Source organism: Sus scrofa, chromosome 1 (genome assembly GCF_000003025.6).
Source record: "Sus scrofa isolate TJ Tabasco breed Duroc chromosome 1, Sscrofa11.1, whole genome shotgun sequence".
In the NCBI taxonomy this organism is placed as follows: domain Eukaryota; kingdom Metazoa; phylum Chordata; class Mammalia; order Artiodactyla; family Suidae; genus Sus; species Sus scrofa.
The window spans coordinates 98,656,963-98,676,259 of NC_010443.5; the positions used below are offsets into that span (position 1 = coordinate 98,656,963).

Genomic DNA, 19,297 nt, shown 5'->3' on the forward strand with positions numbered 1-19,297 from the left:
ACGTAGTAGCTCAGGAGCAAGGTGCAGAGCTTCCCCAAAGTGCAGAGTGGCTCAACAGTCAAATGGTTCCTGTGCTTTAGGTAAATAATTTTAATTCCCTTTCTTGGATAAAGGTCTGTTTGCAGTAGGAATGGGAAGGCAAAGCTTATGATGAGCTGAAGAACTGAAAAGGCTAGATGAAGAAATGTTTCTCTTTATGGTTTTAAGAAATACCCTGGGGAGGGCTCCCTCAGAAGGAATGAACCAGCGATCTGTGGCTGACTACCAAGTAACAATGGCCCCAGTGCCAGCCACAGATTGTTCTGGGGTAGGGGCAGGGGCAGGGGAGGGAAGAGGGCCGAAAAAGACTTCCCAGGTCATTCAGTCACATCCCCGTTTCTTCAGCTTTCACCCTTTACTCCCATTTCCCTGAAATAGAGGCAGGACCTTTAAGACAAGTCAGAGACCTGACAGCCACACAGCGGGCTCAGGGTCCTTCTTTATTCTAGCACCACCGCAATGAGACAGAGCAACTAAACAGCCCACTAAAGAGAGGGTATTTTTATTGTCAATATTATGGCAGAATAGAAAAATACTTCACATTCTCTGCTCTCCAAAACCAACACACAGAGAGGATAATAAACAAGGGACAGGTGATGTGATCACAAAGCAAATATGACCTGGATTTCAGACTGCAGGCCACTGAGGAAGACACTCAAGGGAAAGCTAACACATTCAACAGAATATGAAGATATTAATATTCGGAAGCTGAAACACAGAGCAAATCTTCCAGTTACAAAAGCCTACTCTTTGCCATTCATGAATCCTGCTTTTACTGTTCCCTGTACAAAAAACTCAGGGTTCAAGTTTCCTTTCTTAGTGTGTTAGAAGTTTAAAACCCAGCCCGCCGTGGCTAAAATGGAGTACTGCGCTGACTTCAGGGCAGGTGGGAAATTTAACAGCACTAGTATATATTTGTGGGATTTCTCTTTTTTTTCCCATAATTTTCTTACGAAGGGAACCTTTTACAGCTTTATGAATATGCAATGACACAGCAGGCAGGTTAAAAAAAAAAAAAAAAAAGGAATGCTCACAGTTGGCAAAACAGTGGTCCTAATCAAGAGGAAGGACCAGGACGCTCAGAAAAGAGTGACCCAGAGTTCCTGTCATGGCGCAGCAGAAACAAATTCAACTAGGAACTGTGAGGTTTTAAGTTCGATCCCTGGCCTCACGCAGTGGATTAAGGATCCAGCGTTGCGGGGAGCTGTGGTATAGGTAGCAGACGCAGCTTGGATCTGGGGTTGCTGTGGCTGTGGTGTAGGCCAGCAGCAACAGTCCAATTTGACCCAAATCGTGGCTCGAAGCTTCTCTTTAGAGGGCTACCTGTGGAGTCCCAGGCCTTCCGCTGACACTGCTCACGTCTCAGGTCAGGTGGGGCCACAGAGTGGGGTAGTGGTCAGAAAGAGCAAGGCAAGAAGCTGGGAGCTGTTTCTCTTTTCTCTGTGGCAGCAGCTCTGTGTGCCGTGGGTGTGGGTAGAGGGGGACCAACTGCAAATATCAACCGAGGGGTCTGGTTGGGCCCTCGGCAGCCACAGGGCCCTGTGTCATTCACAGCCTAGGCAGGCAGGGCATTCGGACTCCTGCCCCTTTGAATTCCTCAGCTTGGAAAGACTGGAGCTTGTAAAAGGCAGGCAGTTGGTACTTAATGCTCTTCCTGGCAGTGGTCACACTTACCAGTTATCTGAACTTGAAAGAGACACTATGATAAGGAAGCATAAACTTTTAAGACTAATATGCTCTGAATGGCGTGAGGGAGGGAACACTCTGGACGTCTGAATTCTAGACGTGGCGCTGACACTAACAAACCCGGACGGATAACGTCACCCCTTTGACACTTAGTCACCTCATCTGTAAACCACCTCTGCTGGTCCGTTATCCTACATGAAAGGCTGGCTGTGATGTGTGACTCCCGAAGGGAGAGGGGCCCAATGAGGGCCGGCAGGGCTGCTGGGCTGAGCCCTGCCTTGTCCACAGGAGCTATGCTGCAGAAGGGCCTTAAAGAGCCCATCTCCTGCCCTGTGACAAAGGTCATGGCCAGAGGAAACCTGGGAACAGAGGGACCCCTCCTGCCTCCATGTTGGTCTCCATATGTTTATGTTTCAAAGCAGGGCCCCAGCAGGCAAGTAAAACCTCTGCAGGTGAAGCACCTGAACATCTATAGTCATTTCTAAAACGGGACAGTGGTTTAAAGGGAAGGAATTTTATATAACACAGGCCTAATTATTATTATTTCAATAAAGAAACATGCATTGCTTATCTCTTAATTGACTTGCAACGACTAACCATGGATAATTCAGTTTGTTATACACTGGAAGCATGAACGTTAGCTAAAATTGGAATTTACCTTGAAAACACTCAAACATTTTAAAGGATATTTCTGTCCCTCTTTGTTTTTCTTTTTTTTTTTGTCTTTTCCAGGGCTGCACCTGCACATATGGGCCTTAAAGAGGCCATCTCCTGCCCTGTGACAAAGGCTAGGGGTCCAATCAGAGCTACAGCTGCCGGCCTACACCACAGTAAAGCCAGATCTGAGCTGTGTCTGCAACCTACACGACAGCTCACGGTAACACCAGATCCTTAACCCACTGAGCAAGGCCAGGGATTGAACCTGCAACCTCATGGTTCCTAGTCGGATTCGTTAACCACTGCGCCATGACGGGAATGTCCTCTCTTTCTTTTTTATTCTTTTCTTTTTGGCTCCATCTGTGCCATACTGAAATTCCTGGGCCAGGGAACGAACTGGAGTCACAGCAGTGACAACGCAGGATCCATAACCCACTGAGTCACCATGGAACTCCTTAGAAGATATTTCTAAGGGAAATTCTAAACTTAAGTAATCAACATATTATATTTTAGAATTTGAATATAGGAAACAAATGATAAAACACTTTCATACGTGGGATTTATTTAGAGAAAAGAATGTAGAATGTGTTTTATTTAAAAAAAAAAATAGAAAATTGGGATAAACAAGAAGACAAGGTGAAACTATAAATTTCCCTAAGGAGAATTGTTGTGTGCTCAGCATGAAAGGGATGACATCTGAGTTCCGGGGCTTTTAAAATACTGCTCTTGCTCTACTTTCAAACGAAGCAGATTAAGGAAGAGAAAATGCTTCACTTATTGTAAGAGTAATTTACATTGTTGATACATCTTGCCTGGTTTCTCCATCCTTGTGAACATACAAAACACGTTCTGATGAAGAAGGATGTTAAGATAAAGCTTCTGATTAAATCCTTCTTGTAAGGTGACCTGTTCACCCACGTATCCTTCCTTCCTTTGTATTATTATTTACATTTTAATTATAACCACTGATGATTTAACAAATATGGCATTTTAACACAATGGTGGATACAAAAATAATGGTCTCCTTTGCCATCTGGCTGATGGGTCTGCATCATTTGTTGTGACTATACCAAGAGCCCGACCAAATGGCTGGCCCTTGGCTGTTTTCCTGGCTGTCCTGGTGGTCGGGGCTGCAGCAATGCGATATGAGGCTCAAGTGGCTGCCACACAGTGCTGCAGGAAGGGTGTGGGGCTGGAGCCCAAGGTCTTGTCCCATTCAAGGCCCAACATCTCCCCCAGCAACTCACCAGGGATGCCCACATACATAGAAGTGGAGAGATCAGTGCGTCCATCAGCCAGCTCCAAGGTATCAATTCATGGTCACTCTTGCTTCAGCTACCTCAAATTATTTTGGTGTCAATGCTATAAGTTTATCCCTAAATATTAATCTATATATTATCAAACAGGTAAAAGAACTCAAAATTCAGTTACAGAGTGATCCTATCATAAAAGTATTTGACAAAAAAAATGAAATACGGTTCCTGCCCTTAAGTAGTCTTTGCAATTACCTGGAGAGTTAAGAGGAATGCAAATGAAAAAAAGAAGCACCAAAGAGGAATTCTCCAATGTAATCTCATGTGAGAAGCACCAACATCCTAATTATCAGTTCTGATCGAGATGGATTCTAGGACGTACACAGACAACCCAAGTGACCTCCTAGCTTCATCTGCTTCCTCTCTTTTCCATGAACCATCAGCCTCTGCCAAAGCGAACTCTCCAAGGTTCTCTGTGAACTCCAGGCAAGTCCCCACTCCTGGTGGCTCCATTTCTGAGACTGCTCTTTACAGCTAAGCTGTCCTTCCCACTGCGTTATCCTTCCTACAAGGCTGGCTCCAATGCTTCCCCTCTTCCCCAGGGGCTTTCATGGGCCCCTCCAGGGCCTGCCCACCCCACCTCAGGCATCTGTTTGTACATTTCTCGCAAGGTGCGTGGACTGGATATGGTTCCATATATGGTTTTCACTCACCTCCGATATAAAGGTTTGGAAGGCAGGCTTTGCTGAGTAAGGAATATACCCACTCCTGTCAGGAGCTACAGTGGCCCAGGAGAGGGATGGGCTCTGCAGGTGTAAGCAGCAGGGGACGCGGCTTTGACAGTGGGTCTATGTGGTCTCGAAGGAGAGGGGAGATGTGGAAAAGCATTCCCAGCATAAGGAATGATTCAAAACCCTGGCCAGACAGGAAAAGGTTCAAACCCTTCCATACACTGACCTCTGTGAGGCGCTCCTGGGTGGTGAGGGGTGCGTGAGCAATGGGGACATCTGATCATGATTCTCTTATGGCTTAAAAAAAAAAAAATCCTCAGTGGCTTCCCGATGAAAACCACTGCCACGGAATACGGGGCAAAGAACAGAGACTGCACCAAGGTGTTTATAACCAAAGCAAGGTGATAAAACATCTATAAAAATAACTGTAAGACAAGGTAGAAGTGAATAAGTATCATGTAAAGTGTACAAATAAGTATAATTTCTGGGAGTCCGGGAAGAAATGACTTTAAATGGAGGCATCAAGACAGGCTCTGGAGCTTCTGCCGTGGCTCAGCCTTGTCTTTGCGGCGGCGCCCTGGCCCGGGAACTTCCTCATGCCAAGGGTGCAACTGAAAAAGAAAAAGAGGGGGAAAAAAAGAAAAGAAGGGCTTCCAGGCGGAGGTAGCAGATGGGTGGCCTGTGAAAGTGGGTGGAATTCAGGCCCTTGAAGGCAGGAGGAAGGGCATTAGGCGCAGGGCGGTACCAGAAGAGAAGGTGCAGAGGCAGAGGAGCACAAGCGTGGCCAGGACCAACCGGGGTTCAGGCCATCTGGAAAAGGGGGAACACCAGAGGGCATGATGTGAAATAAAGCTTAAAGGCAGGTTTACGGATCCTTACGGAGCCTGACTCTAGTCTTCAGTCTGTGCGTGTGTGTAGAGCTGTGACAGGACCTGATGTGGCTGTGGAGGATTACTTGGGAAGCAGAGTGACCCATCTGATTGAAGGGGGTGCTGAGGCAGGGCCCAGGAGGCAAGGCGCTGGAAACTAGAGCAGGGGCCCAGGTGAGGGGATGGGGACCTGAGATGATGGTGGGAACAGAGGAGGAGGAGGAGGAGGGGGAGGAGGAGAGGAAGCAAAGCCACCTGGTGAGGAGGGAGGGAGGCTGGGCTGCTTTTCACAGCTGCCCCTGCCCAGAAAGCGAGATGAGGGCTTAGATGGGGTAGTTCCAGAAATAAATCCAAGAGTCTCGTCTGTTGATGCTCATATGTTGAGTCCAGTGACCTTTGTTACTTTTGTTTTTCACTGGAAACAAAGGAGCAGACAAATAAAATCCGGTCCCATCCTCCGTCTGGCTCCATTCTAATGAGTCTTTATCTTTGTGATATGGTTGCCTCTGGGAAAGGGTCTCCATGCAGCTGACTTCACAAAGCCTTTATATTTAGGTCAGCGGTAGCTGCTGACACAAGCCCCCAGTCCCGACAGCCTTACAGATTAGGCACGCTGTCTGGAAGGGTTATCACAATTCTGATTCTCCTGCCTCTATCTGTGAAAATTAGAAAAAAAGGGGAAACACAGAGCCTGGGAGGAAGGCCCAGACCTATTTCTGAAGGGAGATGTTTTCCTTAATTTTGTTCCTTTTCATCTCTGATCATCAGCCTGTAAATACTGGCAAGCAGTACCAATGACTTAGGAACAAGGAGAGACTCCCTGGTCGTCCATGACCGACTTTTTAGCTCAGGTTCAGGATCTGTGGACAGGTGCCCTGGTCAGCCCCCGGGCCTTGACTCTAACATCTCTAAGGCCTGTAGATGCACAGTGATTGATGGACCGTCTTCCTGCCAGAAATGGAAGCCAGGAAACTGCCTCCCACATGTTTGGGGAAAAACAGCAAGCCCTGAAGGTTCCAGGGATGAGAGCTAAACTGGAGTGGACTCAAGGTGCGGCACAGGACCCGCCCTGTGTCCCATGCACAGAACACACACAGAAGGTCAGGCTGTTTGTCATGTGTCTTCCTCCAACTCTGCCCTTAAATTATTTGGAAAGAAACAAAAAATCTTTGGGACACACTAGAGTTAAAGGTTCCAGCTTAGAAAAACAGATTCCAATGAGGGGTTCACCCTCTATACAAAGTGTAGAAAAACTTGCTCCTTTTTAGAAATGCACATGCCAATTTCATTCCCAGGATTCTTCCCCATTGCATCTCCTTTTTACTTCTGGAAATCAGGGATGGGAACAGAGTGGGTGATAGAAAGGAGGAAATTGGAATAAACTTGGAAAGCCACTAAGGTAACCTGACTTCATCTAAAAGTAAAAGGCAACACAATTCTCACATAGGAGCTTTCTGTATCGGGACTAGTCTGCCATCATCAGTTTTTATTCATCTCTCATTTTCCCCTTTCCCCAGAGTGGCAAATCTAGACTGAACTAGACCCCTGCTAATTGGAACTTTCATCAAAGCACACTTATTTTTAGGACAGAGAAATAAAGAGAACAAGCATATATTCAGTAAGTTAAAAAAACACAATGTACTTCCAAGGAAACCTCCTACTAAGATTATTACATATGCTGCACATTGTCTTACACGGGCCTGTGCAAGGAGAACACACATTAGACCAATGATGGAAAGACAAGATTCTGAATTATCCACAAAAGATAAAAAAGCAACATGTTCCTCATCTATGCCTGAAGAATTTCCCTCTTAACTATAAAAAGCTTAGGGAAGAATTCCTTGGTAGCTCGACAGGTCAAGGATCCTGTGTTGTCACTGCTGTGGTTTGATCCCTGGCCCAGGAAGTTCCACATGCCACAGGGGTGCCCCCGCCGCAACAAAAAAAAAAGCAGCTTAGGGAGCCAACTGTATTGAAGGTATAGTTAATAAGTAAATGAACATACAGAGAGAACTAAAGAAATATGTCAATGAGGAGTTCCCATTGTGGCTCAGTGGTTAAGGAATCCGACTAGGAACCATGAGGTTGCATGTTCGATCCCTGGCCTCACTCAGTGGGTTAAGGATTTGGTGTTGCTGTAAGCTGTGGTGTAGGTCGCAGACGTGGCTCGGATCCCACGTGGCTGTGGCTCTGGTGTAGGCTGGTGGCTACAGCTCTGATTCAACCCCTAGCCTGGGAACCTCCATATGCCGTGGCAGCGGCCAAAGAAATGGCAAAAAAAAAAGAGAGAGAGGGAAAAAAAAAAGAAATATGTCAATGAAAGACACTACATCACAGAGCCAAGGAGTTGGGTGTGGTCTAGGACAGTCCCTCACATGATAATTCAAAGTATCAAGGGCTCTAATAGCTGCACTAACAAAGTAGGGGGAAAGGCTTTGCTTAGGAGGTGATCATTTCTTTTCTTTAAAAAATTTTTTTTCTTTTTATGGTGGTACCTGCGGCATTTGGAAGCTCCTGGGTTAGGGCTGAATCAGAGCTGCAGCTGTCGGCCTATCCGCTAGCCACGGCAACACTGGATCTGAGTCCATCTGAGACCTAGGCCACAGCTTTTGGCAACACTGGATCCCCAACCCACGGAGTGAGGCCAAGGATCAAACCTGAATCCTCATGGACATTAGGTCAGGTTCCTAACCTGCTGAGCCACAGTGGGAACTCTGATAATTTCTAAATACTGAGAAAAAAGAATGAGTTTTGATAGGGAGGAAGCAAGCACTTGAGACCTTGGGAAAAAATATGAATAGGGGAAAACAATAGTAGTAACTTTATCTTTAGGAAGGAGATAGTAAAACTGGTCACTCCCCAAATGACCATGTTTTTGTTTGTTCTTTTTTCATTTTTTTAAAATTATAGTTGATTTACAATGTTCTGTCAGTTTCTGCTGTACAGTAAAGTAACCGGTTATACATACATATACACTTTTTTCCCCACATTATCCTCAATCGTGTGCCATCACAAGTGAATAGTTCCCAGTGCTATACAGCAGGATCTCATTGCTTACCCACTCCAAATGCAACAGTTTGCATCTACTAACCCCAAATCCCCTGTCTATCCCACTCCTTCCCCTCTCCCTTGGCAACCACAAGTCTGTTCATCATGTCCATGAGTTTGGACTAGGTTTTTTTAAAATTTTGTTTTATACCTCTTATAAACTAATAACAGTTTACAATTTATAAGCCTTTTGTAGAAGCTCTTTTTTTTTTTTTTTTTTAGGGCTGCACCAGTGGCATATGGAAGTTCCCAGGCTAGGGGTCAAATCAGACCTACAGCAGGATCAGAGCCACATCTGCAACCTACACCATCGCTCGTGGCAACGCCAGATCCCCTACCCACTGAGCAAGGCCAGGGATCAAACCCAAGTTCCTCATGGATACTTTTCGGATTCATCTCCACTGTGCCACGATGGGAACTCCCTTTTGTAGAGTCTTATCATAAAGCTGTATACATCATAAAAAAGTTTATCAGAACAACTGCAATGCCTAGAAAAGTAGCCTTTTAAAGCAGATTCCAGCTTGGAAATAATAAATTCCCTGATTTCAAAATGAGACATTTCATAAACCTAGTCACTGGTCAATAAAAATTAATTTGAGAGTTCAATTATTTTAAACTACTGTTTTTATTCTCCTCTCCACTTATAAAGAAAATGTCTTTGAAAATAAACATGCAAAAATTTAAATCAAAATACATTATTCTGAAATAGATTAATTTTTGTGAAGTTCTCCAGAACAAGCTCTATGATTTCATATTCCCTAAAGAAACTGTTAATTCTGTAAAAATTTTACGTAATTCCCATTGTGGCTCAGTGGATTAAGAACTCGACATAGTGTTCATGAAGATGTGGGTTTGATCCCTGGCCTCAGTTAGTGGGTTAAGGATCCATTGTTGCTGCAAGTTGCAGCATAGGTCACAGGTATGACTTGGATCTGGTGTTGTGGTGATTGTGGTATAGGTCTGCAGCTGCAGCTCTGATTCAATGCCTAGCCTGGAAGCTTCCATATGCTACAGAAGCAGCTGTATTTTACATTCACTTTTTGAGGGCCACTCTGAATTTTTAGCTATGATCTACTCGATTAAACCTTACTTGAAAGTTAAAAATGACAAAAAAAAAAAAAAAAAAACTATAGTAGACCGATTGATGCAATGGAATTTTTAGGCTTTGCACTTAGTTGTAGAGAGGTTAACATGTATTTGAAATCTCTGGTGAGAGTATTAAGTTCTATTAATAAATCATCCAGGATACTGTACTCTAAATAGACATTTTTCCTTTTTTTTCTTCCTTTTTTTCTTTTTAGGACCGTACCCACGGCACATGGAAGTTCCTAGGCTAGAGGCCAACTGGAGCTGCAGCTACTGGCCTATGCCACAGCCACAGCAACGCAGGATCCAAGCCGAATCTGTGACCTATGCCACAGCTCACGCAATGCTGGATCCTTAACCCACTGAGGGAGGCCAGAGATCAAACCCGCATCCTCATGGATACTGGTCGGGTTCATTACTGCTGAGCCATAGTGGAACTCCTAAATTTTTCCTTTTTAGACTTCAAAATCTTCAATTGAAATAAATTCAGTTTTAATTTTTCCTGTGTTCAAAATTGTAGTTTCTCTCTTAAAAAAAGCCTCACAACTTTTATTATGGAAAAACTCACACAGACACATATGAAAAGTAGAGAGGCTAGTATAATGAGCCCAATGGACCTACTGGCCAGCTTCAAAATTATCAACAGTTTGCCTAAATTCTTATCCACCATAATTAAAAAGTATAACCACAACAATGTATCAGAGTTGAAATAGTTAAAATAATTACAATTGCATAATATCTAACAGTGTGTATATTATCCCAAATGTCATAAAGACCTTTTCTGCAGTTGGCTTATTTGAATCAAGACCCATACAGTGTCAACACATGAATTTTTTTTCTTTTTCATTTCTTTGACAAGTATTTATTAACCACATGATAAGCATTAAGCAATGTGTTAGGTGCTAATTCCAATTTTACTTAACAGTTTTATTTTCTCTGTACTATTTTGCAATTCGACCCTTGGTTGCTTATTACCTATTATTAATCTGTAGTTATAACCAAGTATTGACTCAACACAGATGCCTAAATCCTATGGGGTTGCTAAGCAATCAACAAATTATTTTCTCAAACTTTTTACTCACAGGATTTAAATTAGCTACATTCTTACTTCTGAAAGTACTGAACTGTTTAAAGTATACTTAGCTACCTGTTTTAACTACGTCATTGCTAGATCAGGGAGAATAACTCAAATACACATTGTAAGTGCTCAGGGCCAATCACAAGCTTGACCTGGGGTTCTATGCACAGCACAGCCCTAAGATAACTTGAGTCTTTGTTTTAGAGAAAGCAGGGATAGAAACTATTTTCCCATTCCCATTTTCTATAAAACCATTAACTCCCTGGTCCATACACTCATCATTATAACCTCTTCTAACTCATACTGCCTATGCCATCTTCTTCTCTTCCTGCCTCGCTCCCTCCCTGCCTCACTCCCTCTAGTAAAAAAAATAAAATTTACCATGTTAGACAATTTTAGGTGTACAATAGTGTTAAGTATATTCACACTGTTGTGAAAAAGTATATTTCATCTTGCAAAACTGAAACTCTATACCATTAAACATCTCCCCTTTCCCCCTTCCGCAAACCCTGACAATTCGTATTCTCTGTTTCTATGAATCTATCTTAGCAACCTCATATAAATGGAATCATTTGTCTTTTTGTGATGGGCTTCTTCCACGTAGCATAATGACCTCAAGGTTCATCCCTGCTGTAGCATGTGACAGGATTTCCTTCCTTTTATTTTTTATTATTTATTTATTTTTTGTCTTTTTGCCTTTTCTTGAGCTGCTCCCACAGCATATGGAGGTTCCCAGGCTAGGGCTCTAACCGGAGCTGTAGGTGCCGGCCTGTGCCAGAGCCACAGCAACGCGGGATCCGAGCTGCGTCTGCGACCCACACCACAGCTCATGGCAACGCCGGATCCTTAACCCACTGAGCAAGGGCAGGGATCGAACCCGCAACCCCCATGGTTCCTAGTCGGATTCGTTAGCCACTGTGCCACGATGGGAACTCCAGATTTCCTTCCTTTTAAAGGCTGAATAATATTGCATTGTATGTATAGACCGCATTTTGTTTGCCCATTTGCCTACCATGAATAGCGCTGCTAGGAACAAGGGTGTGCAAATATCTCCTCGAGATACTACTTTCAATTCTTTGGGATACATACCCAGGAGTGGATTCGGTGGATCATATGCTAAGTTCTGTTTCTAATGTCTAAGGAACCGCCAAACTGTTTTCCATAATGCGTGCATCATTTTACAGTCCTACCAACAGTGTACAAAGGTTCCAATTTTTCTCCAATCCTCACCAACATTTGTTACTTAATAGCAGCAGTCATAATGGGTGTGTTTTTTTAATTAAAAATTTAAGAAAATTTCTATTTCATGTCTCATAATAAAGTAAAATACACTAATTACTGAGGAAAAAAGTTAAAACAGGGATTTAAAAAAATTATCATTAACTCCACAACCCAAATCCAACAACTGTTAAACATATTGATACATATTTCTCTAGCCCCCATCTTTTAAAAATTTTTTTTATTATTTTTTTTTGTGGGACAGGAGGGCATAGATCATATTTTAGGAGAAGTAAATAATTTGATTTCCACATGCAAATGGAAAGAGGGAGAAAAATCTTACATACTGATAAAAATGTTTCTATTTTTATTGAAATCTTAACATTTCTGTCACCCTACTTTCCTCATTTTTTAAAAGTCTTCATTTTTTTAGCCTTTGCTATTATGAAACATAACATACCTACAGAAAAGTCCACAAACACAAATATATGACAACTAAGTCAGTACATAGCAAGTGCTCATGTAATCACTGAAAAAGAACACTCTCATAGGACCGCTCATTACCACTGTCCTGTCCTGACTTTTACGGTAGTCACTTCCTTGCTTTTTCTTAGACTTTTACCACCCACATCTGCATTCTTCAGTACTATCATTGAGTTCTGCCTGTCCTTGAACTTCATATTAATGAAATTATACAGCATACACCCTTTTGTATTTGGAGCCTTTCATTTAGCAGGCTTGCTGTGGTTCACTCATTTGTACTGCTATCCAGTAGTCTATCGCTTAAATACACCACAATTTTAAAGTTAATTCTACTGCTCATGGACACCGGGTTGTATCCAGGCTTTGACTATTATGAACAAGATGCTATGGCCATTCTTGTATGTGTCTCCTGGCACACCCATGTAAAACAGTGTACATTTGTTCAACTTTAGTAGACAGGTCAAACTTCTATTGAAGGTCTATTGCTTTTCTTATTCTGATCCTGCCCCTCTGTCGAACCCTCGCTGGAAACTGTTACAGCCTGTTGGTGGCCATCAGACTTGCCCCGTGGCCAACAGGGCCTCCTGGAGCAGGTACATCCCTTCCCTTCACACTGCAGTGAAGACCCACACAGGGCATACACACTGTGTGCAGGATTGCAGGCTGAACTCGGGGGATGTGAAAGGCAGATGATCGGCTCTGGTCATTAGGTGTTACAAGTGAGTTGGAAAAAAGGGCACAGAGACAAGAAGGTAAGTCTTAACAGAAGTGGCACATACTAAGCAGCAACCTGGCGGTGCCGTTACTGAACAGCCATAGAAGCAGAGCAGCGGGAGGGGTAGAGTGATGTATGAAAATCTCAGGGAGGGGATCTGAACTTGGCTGGGCCTTGACGGAAACACAGGCTTGAAACAGGCAAAGACCATGGCTGGCTGAGAATGCTATGTTCAGAGAAGAGGGGAGGATGGGTGTTTTCCGGAAGCAACGACCCCTGCCACACTGGGGTGCACAGGGGCAGAATCTGTCTCTCACATGGCCAGTTAAAGAGTAACTGCACAGCTAAATAAGTTATACAACATAATACAAAAATTAAATTCCGTCAGTTAAAACCATCTTTAGTCACAAATGTACATTCAAATACAACTCCAAAATGCAGCTCTAAAAAACTTATGGTGCTAGAACACTGAGCCCCCTAGCCTAGCTGGACAGTGTGAGCCCCTAAGGCCTAGGCAGATCTGTGACATTACTGTCAGAGGCCAGACAGTACTCCATAAGTGGTCCTTTAGTAAAGATATTCTGTTGGTCACAAAGAGAACAGGTCAGGGAAAGAGGGCTTGAATTAACACAAATATATCTTCGACAGCAAGCACAAAATCTTTGCATCATCTTTCTATATAAAGAACAGCAAAGAGCCAATTCCTAGTAATAGCTGGACTTCTAAAAATTTTTGAGGCTGCTTTAATAGATGATTTAACCTGATGCTGGCAGTTCCAGCACTCCTTGAATGCAGAGAAGTGTCACGTATACAAATGGAGTCAGGAAACCTGGCTCTCGGCCTGCATCTGCCCCTTGCCAGCCTTGTGACCTTGGGCCATGAGTCAATTCTCCTCACTTTCTCTATTCATAAAATCAAGGAGTTGAAACAGCATTTCAAAAATACCTCTTATCTTTCCATTCTAATAACTAGTGCTGAGAGAAGGGATATTTTTTGGTCTACTTCCTTAAGAATAAGAAAAGCTCACGCCTGCCTCCTCTGTACCTTTCCCACAAACCCCAAGGCTCACAAAAGAGACGGGGCACTGCCTGAAGCTGTCTCTGAGAAATAAGGGGAACTCCAGAGAGATTGTTTTTGAAATCACTTGAACACAGTTGCTGCTGGAAGTGAGAAGTATAAGACCAATCAAAACAAGCAAAGAAAGGAACCCTGGCTGCTTTTGTTAGAAATTTAAATATCATGTGTAGCTCTCATATGCCGGGGATAAGAGTGGAAGTTTAAAACAAGGAAGTGGCTTCTCCTGTTTCTTCTCTGGGAATGATTACATTCCAAACCATCTTTTTTATTTATCTGGAAAGTGGTACACTTGTGAGACAGAGCCAGGGCCAACTCTGACAGTAAATGTGAATGCAGCTGCATGGAACTGACAGGTCTTTTCATAAACATATACACCAAAGTGTCTTTTAGAAATACTGGAATCAGGGGTGGGGGATTAGCTCAAATGGTAGAGTGCTCGCCTAGCCTGTGAGAGGTGGTGGGATCAATGCTTGCATCCTCCAGTTCTATGTTCCGCCCAACCCTCTGGCCTATGATGTCTGCTAGAATATTACCAGGTAACAAAAGCCCAGTTCATAATAATGATGGCCTCTCCTTCAGGACCCACGAACTCTGGGCTACTTTTTTTTCAGTGATAGGACAGGCAACGTTGTGTTCTTCTGGATTCCTCGGGTGTTTTGCAGATTTGAATATTGGTCTATGCAAGGATTTTCCAAAAAAATAAAAATACTGGAATCAGGGAAAAATCTGTAATGCCAAGTTTTCTTTTCTTTTTGTCTTTTTTTTTTTTTTTGTCTTTTCTAGTGCTGCTCCCACGGCATATGGAGGTTTCCAGGCTAGGGATCTAATTGGAGCTGTAGCTGCCAGCCTACACCACAGCCACAGCAACTCCGGATCTGAGCCGCGTCTTTGACCTACACCATAGCTCATGGCAATGCTGGATCCTTAACCCACTGAGCGAGGCCAGGGATCGAACCCGCAACCTCATGGCTCCTAGTCAGATTAACCACTGAGCCATGACGGGAACTCCATGTAATGCCAAGTTTTCAGTTTCTGTATATTGAGAAGAGGATATATACTGAGGAAACATGGGCAAAACAAAAGCAGCACAGTACAAGAAGTTGGTTATGGAAAGAACAGAGCTTCAGAGGTAGATAACCTGGATCAGCCACACTTAGAACACGAAAAATGGGGTGTCTAAATTGTAAGTTATTACAAATCAAATCAATTATTATTTAGAAGAATTCTAAAGTTACTACTTAAGAGGATCTCGTTATGATTTCTTTCAAACTAAAATATCAAACCAACCAGCTAGTCGAATAAAATCATTCAGGAATTTATCTGTTTTGAGAGTTCAGACTAGAGACTTGAGGCTTCTTTGGATTTAGGTCAGTAACTCACTCTTTTTTTTGGTCTTTTTTTGCCTTTTCTAGGGCTGCTCCTGCGGCATATGGAGATTCCCAGGCTAGGGGTCCAATTGGAGCTGTAGCCTCTGGCCTGCACCAGAGCCACAGCAATGCAGAATCCGAGCCATGTCTGCAACCTACACCACAGCTCATGGCAACGCCAGATCCCTAACCCACTGAGCAAGGCGAGGGATTGAACCTGCAATCTTGTGGTTCCTAGTCGGATTCGCCAACCACTGAGCCATGACGGGAACAGTAACTCACTCTTCTGAAAGATGAGGCCTTCTGCTTTCCAAAGAAAGAGATGGTGTCAACTCAATATCCTATAACACTCCATCTTTTCCTCAATGTCATGACCTCTACGGACTTGCAACTCTGCCGGCTGTCTTTTCATGAATAGTATGTAAAAGTTCTTATAAGTAATGAAGTGCAAGATTCACATATGTTGTTTTTCTGTTCCCTCCCTTGTTATATCACGACAAGTGGCCCTTAGTTTTCACTACTGTTAATGTACTGACTTTCAAGTTATGGCTTCTAATCTGTTATAGACTTGGGATCCAGATGGCCAAGCTTGTTAAGATCAGGTATCAGGCTGTGAGCAAGGGGCTTGTAGCCCTCTCCTAGTAATAAAGTGCATGGAAAGGACTTTGAGCCACAGATTTTGATTGCTCAGAGCTTGGGGCTGGTTTTGTTTTAGAAGGTGGGTTGATAGATAAATGGGAAAATAACATCAGCTAACAATGACTGAGAGCTTACTTTGTGCTAGGAACTTTGCATTCATTGTCTCTTTTAAATTTCCCTAGTCCCTTCACAAGGCTATGAGACAGACCTGTCCTTGAGGTGAGAAACTGATGCACAGTGAGGGTGCAGTAATTTGTTCAAGCCAGTGCTGCTAGTGGAGACGTGGTTCACTCTCAAGCCCTACAGGATCCTGCCTGCCTCTCCCTTTATGTGCTTCAGGGTACTGGGGTAGGGTCTGCATTTTGTCTGAAGCCACTTCTCATTTCCAGTCAGGGACATCAAGGTATCTCAAAGTCCTCTGGGGTTTCAGCTGTCTCTTTCCTCTGCCATTTGCATCCCCTAATTTACTTAAGATTCTTCATTTGAAAAAGAAGAGAGTGGAGCAGAGCAGCTGTTTTCTTGGACTGCTATCCTAGAAACTGTGCCCTCGTCTATAGGCTGCCTCGGTCAGGGACAACCTCTATCGTAGGGCTGTGCAGGCAGGGGTTGCTCAATCAATGCTAGCTGAACAAATAAATGAAAGGCAAGAAAATCCCAACTGCAAATAGAAGCTCTGTAAGAGGAATGTTAGCCACTGGATGTTGGAGATATTTCTTCAAGGACTCAGAGGTCTAAGGACTGCGAGAACAACATAAACAAATATAATCATCAAGAGCCCCCACGGTTCGCTGTACTCAATTGTACCCTGATCTGAAAAACCCTCAATATTGGCTCAGTGTTTTTCTTCAATAGGGACTGTTAACAATGAGCAGCTCTATGAGGGAATGTGGAGAACATGTACAAAGGACTAAAATACTGCGTTTTCATTTTCAGATCTTGCAGCGTAGGGTGGGGATACAGATGGTCAGAGAGGAAGGCAAATCTTTTATAGTGCCTACCTGCTATTATTTCTCATCTCTGTATCAACAGGAAGAGGGCTGAATGCACAAATTTGATAAGACTCGTGTTTACTTAATGGCAGAGGTTGTTAGAAACAAGAAAAAGAACTAGACATACAATTTGAATATTTTTCTTGTGAAATTCCTCCAACGTACATTTTTAAAGAAAGACTGGGCTTTCAATGCCCCAAAATGGTCTTTTGCTACAAACATATTGAAACTGAATGGAGAAAAATAAGATCACTCTTGACTATAAGCAACCACCCACTTCAATCTGTGTTAACACTGGGAAACAACTGAAACCATGGACACAATGCTTTACGTGCAATTCAAGCCCACAAAAGCTTATCTCTGAGGGATGAATAGAGAGAATGATGCATTCATTCACCCTTTATGTAACCAGTGTGTCTCTTTGGGCTTCAGATTATGAGCAAGGTCATCAGCCTGCTAGGCTAAGGGTTGGCTTTGCGACTTTAAGTCTATTTTTAGCAAACAGGAGCCAGGACAGTCAAGGGAACTAGTGTTCACTGATAGTAATTCTTTACTAACTTGGGGGCCTAAAATAATCAGGGCTAAAAGTTGAAAGGAAAGTATCTCCAGAGGTGGGGGGTTGGGGGGAAGCGTCTAATGAATTCACTCCTAAATGTGATCAAGTGTATATATTAAGTATCAGATATTCTATGTTCGAGAAAGGACAATAATGGTGCGACTACAAAGGTTCTCATTTATAGCATCTTGTCATAGGGACTATTAAAAATTAAATAAGGCTGTTTCTAGCTGCTACTGCTATCAATTAGCCAGCAGCCACTTCCACAAGCATAATAACTGCCACATGCCCGTTGTGTATTACCTCTGGGCCTGCTAATTCCAAACACAGGAGGTCGTAGCTGTAGACTGCACTGAACAGACCAGCCGACAACCGAATGCCCTGAGAGTCAGATTTTGTTTTACAAAATGAAATGATTCAGGACGTCAGAATATTTTAGATAATTTAGCCTAGTTCCGCTCCTTAAACATATGAACTAGATTATATACTTTGTGATAATTTAACCTTCACGTACCCAAACACTCTCTATGCCATACAGCTACGTGCTTCGCTTTATTTTCGTTCCTTCTAGTTTCACAAAATTTAAACAATGATCTCTGGTCTAAGTTACAGGGTTATGCTGCCAATAAAGTGGTCTGGGTCATGTTTAAAGGCTTTCATTTTTTAAAATGAAAAAAATTGGTTCTATGAAACTGACACTTGCGTTTGAAAGAGAAAGATAGCGACACAGAAGAAGGAAATCCCATTCCCAAGGATCATCTTTTACACCTATGGAAGCAGCCCCCAGACCCACATTCGTGGCCTGCTCCCCACTCCAGCCCCTTCCCTGTGGGGTTCCTCAAACCCTGATATTGACAGGGGTTCCCAGGGATCAAGACATGAAATGCTGGCCAGCGATAAAGAGTTAATGCTCCTCCTGAACTTTGGAAGAAACCAGATTTCGTCAGTGAGGTTTGGCAATGTGAGAAACCCTGTAACCAATTTCATTTCCTGATAAATGAATGGTCCACAGGGGAAAGTCGGCCAGTGAGCTTCAGAACTGTTGAGAGCTCAGACTTTACTGCGAGACTCCTTCAAGGAGCCAGCCTGTCTATTGCTTATCACTGCTGAGCCAGGCCACCCCATGCAAACAGGGCAGCTGCCAGACTCCATTTACACTCACTGAAGCGTGAGTAAGAGGGCTTCACAAACATGCGGGGTCCCTTTAAGAAATGATGCTGCCGTGGTCAGTCCCTTCCATTATGCTGGGCTTTTTAACCTGTGGGGCTACAAACACAAGCCTATTAAAATTATTCTGAAACAGCAGGTTTAATGGTCTCTATCATTTAAACTTATCCCCCTTTGTCCCACAAAACCCAAAAGATCCTCAGCATTCAGCTCAGATTTAGAGCTGGGGACACTACAGTGTCTAAAAACAACAAATACTCAGATAAATAAGAGTAAAATGTAGAAAGTCCACCTAAGGGGATTTACACAGAAAGTCCCTCAAAGTACTGAAACAAGTTTACCTGAGATGTAAACAGTGTAAGTGATCGCAAGATCGTGTGTGTGTGTGTGTGTGTGTGTGTGTGTGTGTGTGTGTTTTGGTCTTTTTGTCTCTTTAGGGCCATACCTGTGGTACACGGAGGGTCCCAGGCTAGGGGTCAAATTGGAGCTGTAACCACCGGCCTATGCCACAGCCATAGCAACTCGGGATCCGAGCCTTGTCTGCAACCGACACCACAGCTCACAGCAACACTAGATCCTTAACCCCTTGAGTGAGGTCAGGGATTGAACCCATGTCCTCATGGATGCTAGTCAGGTTTG

At 43.3% G+C, this 19,297-nt stretch overlaps 1 protein-coding gene across 5 annotated transcripts in view; it reads right to left on the minus strand.

The window, feature by feature from the left end:
* DYM (dymeclin) overlaps positions 1 to 19,297 on the minus strand; it is a 382,159-nt gene that overhangs the window by 14,457 nt on the left and 348,405 nt on the right. The gene's annotated exons all lie outside the window — the stretch shown is intronic.